Raw genomic sequence first — 12365 nt, 5'->3', positions numbered from 1 at the left:
CTACACCGAGGCTAACTGTTAGCTACAGGATTAGCTGCCTTTATACTGACTCACACATGTCCCTTTGAGGAGTGAACACACACTGTCACTCTAACGTTACCTCTTTAATATTTCTGCAGTAGTGCAGAGATCTTCAACAGGGGGCCCGGGATCCACAGGAGGGTCCTCAGAGTTACTGCAGGAGGTCCGCAAAATTGTTTTCTTTTAATAAATCTTTCCAACGTTTCCCCCCCAAACAATACGTCTGAAAATATACATTAACATCAATGCAACGTGTTATTATTGAAGTTTACGGGGGAAAAAATGCATGTACATAACCTGGATGATAGGCTTGTAGCCATGCACAGATACAATTGAGGGTTCTGTGGGCCTTCACAATGTATGATTAACATGATGTATAAAAATGAATATATTACTAATGATCAGTGTAATATCTTAGTATAGTATGCACCGTAAGGATGATTGTATAGACCTTTTTAATGGATTTTCATTGCTAGGCAACAGCCTGGGTCCTTGTTAACTTCCTGCCATCTGCCATCATTCACATAAACTGCAACATGAAGTAAATTGGGACACAATTACATAAAGATAAACATTCTTAATGTGTCCTAGTTTATTTCCTGTTGCAGTGAATGTGAATGACATCAACTGACAGGAAGTTGACAAGGACCAGGGCTGTTGCCTAGCAATGGAATTCTGTTGAAGAGGTCCATAGGCCTTATGTCGCCCTAGCTGTTAGGCTCAAGTTAATATGCAACTTAATTGAATAAGGTCGGAGTGCTTGGCCTTATGTTTACATCTTTGAAAGGGTCAATAGCGGTACTGACTTACTACCATACGTTACTTTAAACCATTACATTCTAGCCTGTCCTGATCTAACTTAAATTCTAAAGGAGCTGCCACTGACCGTTATTTCCAACTGTGTTTGATAGCAGAGGTGGGCCACCTTGTCCAAACCCATTAAGATAATTAATGTTACTTTAAAACAAAAACATTTAATCCACACATAGATCATCTTGCACACAGCAAATGCCATGTATTCACTGTGGCTTTTGTTTAGGCTGTCATTTTCCAACTTAACTGGTCACAAGACAAGATGTTTAGCGGTCCGGGCGGCTCCTGGTTAAACTATTTCTTGGGTTCCTTCAAGGTTATACAGCAGCTGTTGAAAACACGGCATGGCTAGAAGATGCCTTTTATCAGTATCAGTAGTGTGTTTTCCCACGGACTTGTGTCACGGTCTGGCCCAGGAACGGTGGCTTATATACTGTACCCCAGCTAAACAACTTCCAGGGGAAATCCTACGTTAGAGATGAATCTGCCAGCCAATTATTTTCAATCTTTATTCGCTTTATCTGTAAAAATGTAATGACATAGTGAAAAAGGTCCATCAGAATTTCAGTGACATGTTGTAATTGCTTGCTTTGTGCGATCAACACTACAAGAAAACCTAAAAATATTGATATTTTAGAGGCAGGAAGCAGTGACATTTTGGAAAAACCTTATCTGAAGGATTAATCAGTTATTAAAATAGTTTGTGGTTAATTTAATGTTTAATTGACTAATGTTTAAAAGATGTTTCAGGTTTTAATTCTATTCTATTTCATTAGATTATATCCTCCTTGTGTCACGCCACTTCTACTGCACTCGACTATTTTCTCCGCCTCTCTTGTATCCCCGGGGTAGTGAGGGGGAAACTGTCGCAGGCTTCAGCAGTCGGTTAGACTCACAGTTTGGCAGGTCATCTGATTATCCAACATGATTTGCCAGCCAGCCAGCCTGTCTGTTCCAGTGTCCGACTAACGCTGTCATCACTCACCCAGATTTTCCACTGCAATCATGGTTTGACCCCTAAATTAACCTTCCTCATCCCTCTGAGTCCTGTTAAAGTCCATGACGTAAACATACAACCAGGGAAATCAAATAAGAGCTAACATCTTTATAGTTCTTTCCTGTCAAGTTTATATGTAAAATATGGACTTCTTGTAAATCAGAATAAAGCTGAAGAAGAGGAACCGATCAGTCGCCGGCTGTCAACGCTTGATACGTGACTGTAAACACAACTTGAACTGTGGCCAATTAGCATGTTTGTTTCACCTGCATGCGGTCAGGTATGCACGTCAGACATTTTATGAACCATGAATAAGCTGAATCGGATGGTTTCTATTTTGGTATTCATTAGTGTTTTGATGATTCTGTTTATTATGGTTTGATTGATTTGATTGATTGTTCATGTGTGTGCAGTGTGTTGGAGAGGGGAACGGGTCGCCATCAATTTTGTTTTCCGTTGATCATTGTTAATTCTTTTGTTTATGAGTTTGTACACGTTATAATAAGATTCATTTACATACCGCCAACCCAGACCAGATCTCACACTCAGAGCAACTTTTAGTCTGTTTCCTGTATGGCAGCGCTGTGTAATGCAGAATAATGTATTTTAAGATTTCAAGAAGTACTTCACTATTTTCAAACACTTAGAATATTACTCCTATGTATCATTGAAACAAACCTGTAATTTAAATGAGGCTTTTTGCTTTGTGAATCCTTGGCTTTAACCTCTCAGGCAACTTTGTGATGCTTTCATTCAGAGCAAACTATAACACATGAGATAGAGATGGTTTTCATTCAGATATAAGATGCCATTTGTTATGGAGGACTAAACATGACTTAAGTCTCAATAAATAAATACAGAAATGAATAAATGGGACCTCCTCCTCATTACCATATGGACACAGAAATAAATAAATGTAGGTGAACAAAAATGTAGAAGTGAATGTAAAGCATGTATTAATTCTGTTATTTTTACTTGAATTTTTTAATGACTGTATTTATTTAAGCATTTATTGCAACCCAAGTCATGTTTAGTCCTCCATAATGAGGCACTTTAATGTATAGTTCAGTGGCAAACAGCAGGATGCTGTGGTTGGAGCAGCAAAAGTTTGCAAACAGGTAGTGTGTTTGTTACTTGCTGATGGATGAGCGATGAAATCACTGTTGTTTCATGTTGACAAGACCAGCTTTGCGTTACACCCAGTGGACGTCTTACAGACCTGCAATTCCCTGATGATCCTAGCACACACCTGCATGAACACACACGTTGTGGAGGGGAGTGCACAGCCTTTGAGACGTTGATTGTTAGTCCAGTCGTAGCTCAGTGTGTGTTTGTCTGTGTGTGTTTGTGTAATCCTAGCATCCACAGCCCCAGACTGCTGTCTATTGTCTGACCAGCATACTCCTCTGTATTTCTTTGTGTCGTTTGTTCTTTCTGTCTATCTCTTTCAAACGTTTTCTCTGTCTGTCTCTTTCACAATGCTATTGTGTATGGTGCGACTTGAATGTGTCCTGCAAAACTGGTGACATCATCAGCTGCAAAGTAGTTACATCACAAGATCAGGCTGTCATATCATCTTATGTTCCTGCTGCAGAACGGCCTGCAGGACAGGGATATAACTCACAGAAATATAGCCATTGCATTATTGAGCGCGAGCAGAAAGGTCACAGAGAAAGGTCAACTGGCTTCGCAGAGGTGCCGCGTGTATGAGCTCTGCAGTGCTGCAGCAGAGTCACAGACTGTTAATAATAACGTGGGAAGTGTTATGTTAGGATGAGCCATTGCTGCTCAGGTTAGGTTGATGAAATCAAGCGTTGCAGACGGGTTAGGGAATCTACAGCAGGTGTTGTAGTTTAAGTTTTTTGTGTATAAACTATTAACCGAGAAATCCGGGAGAGTCGCCAACAGCAGGACATGGCTAACAATAACTACATACGTATTCCACGTCCGGATTTCTCCGTTAATAGTTGTTGCACAAAAAAACTGTCTCATTGGCTTATTTGATGTATGCAAGTGCCAAAAAAGACCGTGGGATTATATTGTGCCAGAAATAACCTTTTATAACCTGTTGAGGTTCTTTATGAACAAGCAGCATACACCTGAGAGAAACTCTTATTGTTGTGTCAAAGGGGAATGTCTGATTCAGTCACACCGACATAATCTTTTATACATTTGCGTCTGGAATTGCAAACCCTCAGCATTGTTGTACCTGTGTTTTTGATTAACAGCGTTCACCCGCCGTCTCTCACAAGACTTTAGGAGGTCACTGCATGAATTCTTGTGGTTGTGATGCTAGTCATCCTTTCATTCAGTTAACGACAGTGGGTCTTCAGTTTGAGTTTGTCTAATTGTCACTTTGATTATAGGGCGTTTTCGTATCTCGATATATATCACAGTATAACATGTATCATTCAACATTTTATGAGAAGTGTTAATGTGCTTGTTGCCGTCAAGACGAACAACATAATTGTGTATCACAATATCGTTTATTCACGATATGGAGTCCGTTGTGAGATCCTTTTGAATTTACGCCCATTTCTACTTTGATGATGACTTTCCAAAGAAAAGGACGGCTGTCACGTGATTTTAGGTTAATCATTTAGAAGAGTAACTTACTCTCTCTAAAGGCTGATTTTAATGCATGAGAAAATATGCATTGATATAGACGTGTCATTGTCTTTCGTTGATCCTGTAAAATCCTCCGAGCATAACGCATTAATGTTACTGTGGAGCTGACTGACGGTCATGCTGAGCCCTGAGGAATAACACAAGACATCATAGATTACCTGCCTTGCTATCCTGTCATTATCAGGAATCCTGAAGCATAATTGATCGTGACAAAGATGACATGTTGGGGATGATTATGATGATGAAAGAGAGAGATGATGATAGCGATGATGGTAGTCGGTTTCCTGACTTTGCACAAAAGCTGCATTGTTTGCTGCCTGATGTTATTCATTATTGTCGCTAAAAGAATTCTTACTGTGTCTAGAAGCAAAGCAAGAGACACATGCTGCTTTTAAGCCTCACTGTGCAGCCTCATCATGTGGACACCGGCCAAAGCCCTGACACACACACACACACACACACACACACACACACACACACACACACACACACACACACACACACACACACACACACACACACACACACACACACACACACACACACACACACACACACACACACACACACACACACACACACACACACACACACACACACACACACACACACACACACACACACACACGCGCACACACACACGCTTGCTGTGTTTTACCTTTGTTTGAGTGCCGCATGCTTCAATAACCCCTGTTCTTTTGCTGAGGGTGTCAGCTGTACACACACACACACACACACACACACACACACACACACACACACACACACAGTAGTTCATGAGTACTTTTTATTACAAGAGAGAAATGTGTGTGTGTGTGAAAAATGTGTTTTGGTATGACTCGGTTATTACTGGTTTCCTATCCAACACGTACGCACACACACACACACACAGTTCCTCTATGTTCATGCTATCAGTGTGTCCAGAAACTAATTTGAAAGAATGTTTGACATGAATAAAAGATGACTTGACTGTGGATTAGACTTCAGCCTACACAGCGAAGGTCTTTTACTAGAAAGATCTTTAACTGAGAAATTTTGTCATGGACGTCCCTTGACCTAATGTAATTTACACACTGTAGAATGCCGTGGCAGCCGTTCCAGTGCGCCGTGTATTTCGGCCGTAACACTGTCCCTGTTTTGGGAAATCATTTCATTTAGGAGACATTCATGACCTGTCAGTTGCTTAACACAGTGTGAAGATGCAGGTTCTGACCGCAACTAAATAACTCACTGTAGTATGTTTGTGTGTGTGTTGCTATATGATCAAGCCCTGTGTAGGTCAAGTGCAGTGTCATTTGGTGTCACTTGAGATTGTCAGGGATTCACCCTACATGATGAAAAACATGATCTCCCACCACCCCTCTGTTTCACACAAACGCACACTCTCGGTATCCCACCGACACCTTCAACCCTTCACCGTTGATTGAGCAGCGTCATATTCCCCCCCCCACACACACACATACACATATGCCCCCCCCCCCCACACACACACACACACACACACACCTCGGCCCAGCTCAGAGATGTAACTTGCACCCATCATGAAATATAGAGCACCCGGAGAGAGAGGGAGCAGCTCGTGTTACACATCACGAGTTACTAGACTCATGAAGGAGGTCTCCTCTTGTGCTCATGTGTTCATTAGACATCAATTTGTGATCAACTCTGATACAGATCAATGCCCGAGGAGTTTTTCAGCAGTGGTGCTTCATGCTCAGCTTCCTTCTACAGTTGTCTGACAGCCACATTCTGCTTCTTCAGGCCAAATTAAACGGCTTCCGTGGATAAACAAGCAGCGTTATTTATTTTCCGCTAGTAAATCAGTGTGAAAAGCTGTAATTTTTCTCTTTTGTTTGGGGCTGACTTTCAGCCCACAGTGATGATTTTCTGTTGGTTTTCTAAGGTGGCCCACTGTGAGCGGAGGCTTTCAGCAGATTGTGACGCATTTTCATGGCTTTCCAAGCTTCCACCAGCTTCCATTAGCTTCCATATACAGTAGAGAATGATCAACAGCTCGATAATAATCATTGGTTGCAGTCCTTATCACATGATTGCTCCGGCTAACCTAAATTTTATACCTAATGTCAAAGTTTAGGCCGCTTGTAAAACTTCTGATGTTGCTGCAGCCAGCGGCGTGATGGTGGAGAGTATACAGTTACACATCACAAGGTTTAGGAAACGTACACTTCACTGACTGACCTTAATGTGTTTCTCCTCTGCTCTGCTGAACTGAAAGGCGCTTTCACACCTGATAGTCTGTTTCTAGTCCATTTCCCTGGTGTGAACCAGATGTGATGTTTTTCCCCAGCTGGTCTCGTTCGCTTTCACACCTATTCATTTGATCAAGTCTGACTCAGTTGATGACGTGCTGAAGTGAACCAAAATGTATCTGCACTTCGGCTTAATAAAGGTTTGGGACAAAAAGGGGGGGGGGGAGCACTTCACTCATTGCTGAGATGTGTCTGGGGTGGGCGCAATAACGTAGATCCTGAACTGCTCTCTGATTGGTCAGAATTGCCATGTTGATGTAAACACAGAGAGAAGCACCCACTGCAAGTGATGTCACAATGTTGAGACAACGGCGGTGGTTGATTCTGGCGTTGGTCCTCAGTTATAACATCATGTGTTGTTGTGGTGACGGGGGAGGAACTTAATCATTACGTAAATCACGTAGCTTTCTACAGAAGCTGGGTTGGTCCAAAAATGCGCAGTGCTTTCTGCAGTTGCGCATACGTACGCGTGCGATCACTGCATTCCCATCCGCACAAACGGACCGAATGAGGGAACACACTCGAGTTTGATTTTGCCAAACTAGGCTGGCGTGAAAGCGCTCCAATATAGAACTTAAGATCAATGGAAACTCTGTCATAGTTTTTACGGTGTAATTGGGGCCATCAAGCTTCAAGAGATCACGAAAGTTGATGCTTGAGACAAAAAGGCGTCTGAAGGAATCAGGAATTCAGTAGAAAATCTTCTTACTTTATATTTGCCATTTAGTTCAGTGACTTGGATGTTTAGTAAGTTGGGCTTTTCTGATAAAGCAGAGAGAGGAACTTAGACCTGAGTGCAAAGTTGAACCAGTTATTTGAAGCCAACCGTAGTCATTTACAATAATGTCAGACATTAAGAATAGAAAGAGAGCAAGTGTGTTTGAGAGAAAGAGAGAGAGGGAAAGAGAGTAGCTGTGAGGTGTTAGATTAAAAAGTCTGGACAGGAAGGGTGGTAGGTTACATAACCGACCAATTGCATTAAATCTAATGAGAACAATTATGAAAAAACACACGACTTCCACCTACACACCCACTTTCCATTACACACTCGCAAGAACACACTCTCCACCACGCCCTCACTCTCAACAATTGTGTGTGCGTGCGTGATCAGAGTTTAAGATGGTTACACTTTTTTTAAATTATTGGGCAAATTGATTATTTATACCGTCAGTAGCTCTCCCTTCAAGATCTCTGAATCAGGCCGCTGTAAGCACCGTTGCCGATCATCAGTGATCAAGTCGGAGTGATGCTTATCTTAATTGTTATCATGATTTTTGCATGAATTGTGCTGTTTTGTCAGTAATTCATTTGCTGAATTAGCCAAAATGTAGATTATTGTCTGGTTATTTTATCGATAACTCTTTCTGTTTTTTCCCTATGGAAATGTACTGTATCATGATATACTGTATATAAATATGGCAATAAAATTACATACAGGTAATTGTAGAATTTTAAGATATCGCCTGCCGTATTTCGTGTAGGCCCCAGAGGGGGAGAGCTGAAACAATTAGTTGATTGTTCGATTGACAGAAAAGGAATTGGCATGTTGGCAAATCTTTCAGTCATTCCTTATTTAAAATTCAAACAATTCTCCAGTTTCACCATCTAAATTATGAGGACTTGCTTCCTTTCTGTTTCATGTATGATAATGAACTGAATATCTTTGGGTTTTTGACCTTTAGTCAATGAATTTAAAGATACCACCATGGCCATTGTTTTTTTTATATAATTTATTGTGTTTTATAGAAAAACAATTGTTGTAGTAGTTGTGATCATTTAAATAATTTGTAGTTTTGTAATACATTTGCCCTCATGTGTATCCAAGAGGTGATAGTTTCATCTTAAGCCACTTCTAAAATACAACGATCAAGATAAAGAGCTTTGAGCGGCTGTTAGAAGTGTTTAAAAGTTAAACAGAGGGCAGCTCATACAGCGCTAAAATACTAAAAATAGCGACTTAATCTAATCTTATAAATGCAGAAGATGTTCTGATGTAACTTTTCTTAGCAGATTCTTATCCGCTCTAAAATGACTTCTTCCTTTATTTCAAAACCTAAGAAGTTGAGCACAAGTAACATTTGACATTATTTGATGCTAACACGATCCTCAAGCTTTAGTAGATAACATGCTACCGTTTTTTTTCTCTACCATTTTCTTTTAAATTAAACATAATAATTTAAAACAAACAGCCGTATAAAAACCTAAACTTAGCCTACAATTGGCAAAACCGCGTTTTTAAATAGTTTTAAATGGTTTTTCCCCACAAGGGAAGCATGAAGCCACATATAGAACACACACACACACACACACACACACACACACACACACACACACACACACACACACACACACACACACACACACACACACACACACACACACACACACACACACACACACACACACAAACAAACACCACATTTAAAACTCTTTCCCCCTCTGATGCCCATTCACATCCATGCAGTGGCTGCAAGAGACATATGGCCAATTACACTCAACCATTTCCTGCTCACACAGACACACATGCATGTACACTTGACACACACACACACACACACACACACACACACACTCACACTCTTAAACAGTGGCATACGTTATAAAACACACTGTCTGATCTCTCTCTCTTTCTGTAAATGGGTCATTTCAGACGAAAGTGTTTGATTTGGGATCAGAAATGTGGCCTAGGGTTGGGTTGGTATTGACTTGTGTGCTTTTAATTTTTATCTCTATTTTCTTAGTCTAATGTGTATAATTTGTTGTGTTCTGCGAGCTTCTGTTATTGTAGCTGTTGTTTTCTCTCTCGGTTTAAAACTGTACAGAACGCCCATTCTTCCGTAACTCGATTCAGCTTTTCAATATTAATATGTTGCAAAAAAGAAGGCAATGTGGCCTCAAATCTAGGATGTTCGTAGCTCCTTAGATATTATACATGTCGCAGGACATTCATAGACACTGAAGAGAAAACAGCTGTGTGTGCGTCTGTTGTCTAGGCTGGTTCCCTAAATACTTTCTTAGCAAACCACAGTGTAATTTGGAAACACTGTGACTGTGGTTTTGGAAAAAAAGAACTCACCCAGGCCAATTCATCGTGTTATGTTTTCCAGCATAAATAATAACCCGGGCAGTTTACAGCTAATCCTGAGTATAAAGCCGTATTAGGCAATAGCATGTGCCTGTGTGTGTGTTTTTGTGTGAATCATGTGTGTTGGCATCCCTGAGATATGATGAGAGGATTTTGAGGCTTTGAGCAGGGAGGATCTGCCTGTTTTCTTTCTTATCGCTGTCTCTGCACAGGGAGGATTTGAAGTCTTAAAGCTGTCTGAGAGTCTTTGAGGTTCAAAAACAGAAAACACTGCTGTTTGTGGTCCAACTCCACTAATGATGGGGTGTCGTTCCCATCGTTTTTTGTCTGCCTGGATAAGTGTTTTTGTTCTCTTCAGTCATGCTTTGTCATTTGTTTACAGCAGGACTTGTTGGTAGTTATTGCTCCACAGTAATTGGACACCAATGCATTTCATTATGGCCTCCCTGTGACAGTGATTTGAACTCTAAACTAGTGATAGACCCATACATCGGCCGTCGGACAATATCGGCCGATATTTGTCTTTCTTACGTGCATCGACCGATGCGGGCTGCTGCGTTCAGCGATTGTTTTTTCCCGGCATTATTTACAGACAGGCGTCCACAGGCAGCTCTGTGTTGCTGGAGATTCCTTTTTTAAGTTCAATGAATCTAAATGTTTTTTTTTTAATTTAGACTCGTAACATTTGTTACCATCGTTGTGTAATTTTTTATCTTGTAAATTGAGGGAGTAAAAGTAGTATTGGCTCCAAATATCGGTTCAAGGCTGAAAAATCTGTATTGGTATTGGCTCTAAAAAATCACAAGCATCTTATTTTATGCTTAAAAAAATCCACAAGAAGAGAATGTGGTATATCTGACATCATATCCGATATCTATCTTCAGCAGACAAAGTGGTTCTGAAAGCGCAGATTAATGGATTATTTAAATTCAAATTTTCTCTGGTTCCAACCGAGCCCCCACCACAGCGACTTCCTGGCTGTTCCAATGAGGAAGTGCCAAAAACTGCAGTTTGTTGAGTGTCCATTAGGGGCAGGTTTCATAATAGAGCAGTTTCTCATTGACCACCATGTTAAACAGGCCGTTTTCACAGCATAATTAAACCTAATTAAGGCCTGGTACAAAAAAACATCCTAGTCTGTATGTTTAGGTCATATCGCCATGACAACACTGAGGGGGTTTAATTTCTTTGTGTACCAGGCTAGTTTTTATTTTATTGGAGGTCAAAGTTTATGAATAATTAGGGGCACGGCCTCTTGGGTGACAGATAGCCGCTGGCCCTCACTCCGCCTCGGAAGTATTCGTCAGCCAGATGGACGTCTCTCCCTCAGGGTTTGTACAGGTGCTTGAAATGCTTGAAATGGCTTGGATTTGAATGCTGTGTTTTCCAGGTTTGAAAAGTGCTTGAATTTTGGATAAATTGCTTGAAAATGCTTGAGACTATATTCGTATTTTAGAACAAATAGATTTGGAATAGCATTTTAATTCAATTTCCTATCCTGCTGGTATTACAGGACACAATTTTAGTTGTTAATAACATAATACCATCTCTTTTTAACATGATTAAAAATGGGAAATAATAATTTTCAGTTTGTTTTAGTAGAAATACAGTATGTAATTTACCACAGATGTAAGATGCTGGAAAATCTTGAAAATAGACCTTGAAAGTGCTGGAAAAGAGCTAGATTTTGAGCTTGGAAAAGGTGTACGAACCCTGCCCCCCCCCCCCCCCCCCCCCAACGTCACATCAATGCCTTTTTTTGGTAAGAGGAAATGAGGCGGAGTCCAAATCTGACAAGATGGCGCCTCCCATAGGCGAGTACGATTGGATCAAGTTGAGAGAACGGACCTCGACGTCCATTTTGATTCAGTCTATGGTTCCAGCTTCTCCAATTGAGCGTGTCCAGATGGAAAACTAGATTTGTGAAAACTCTTGCATGGCTCGCTTCCCAACCACCTATACAAACCGTAGCCTTTTAAGTTCCATGTCTAACTTTAACCGCCTCTCCAGACTATCGTGAGGGGTTATCATCTAAACACAACCCCACAACAAGTTTATTTTTCAAGTGCGCTTCATTTTCATGTATGGGTAATGGCCAAAAAAAAGAAGTATGATATATCAAGAATGGTGTGGTTCAGCAGTGAAAGATGGAGGGAGGGGTGATGATTGTAATCATAGACAACGGCAAGCAAGAGACTTTCTTCCTGTTGCTAAAAATGTCTCTGGCCTTCTGGGGGAGAAAGAGACACACACACACACACACACACACACACACACACACACACTCGGCAACCTTATGAGCAGGGTGCATGCAGCATTTATGTGTATAAATACTGTGGTCTTTGCAGTTTTGTGCATTAGTGAGCTGGTGGTTTTGCGTGTGTATTTGTGTGCTCAGCTCTACCAGCAGACGTCTGTGCTTGTCTTCAGTTCACACTTGGCTCAGAGTAGAACATTTTCTCTCCTTCCTGCTTTTGAGCTGCACATTCTTGACACACTGAGCTCGGACTTGCTCCACTGCGGCTTTGAACACAAGGACTTTGACATACTC

The 12365-nt window shown here is 41.0% G+C and overlaps 1 protein-coding gene across 2 annotated transcripts in view; it reads left to right on the top strand.

Annotated features, from left to right (window-relative positions):
- LOC310962521 (protein PHTF2) overlaps positions 1-12365 on the top strand; it is a 45319-nt gene that overhangs the window by 292 nt on the left and 32662 nt on the right. The window lies entirely within an intron of this gene.

This window comes from Echiichthys vipera (assembly GCF_963691815.1).
Source record: "Echiichthys vipera genome assembly, chromosome: 20".
Taxonomy (NCBI): domain Eukaryota; kingdom Metazoa; phylum Chordata; class Actinopteri; order Perciformes; family Trachinidae; genus Echiichthys; species Echiichthys vipera.
This window is presented reverse-complemented; position numbering and strand designations above follow the sequence as displayed.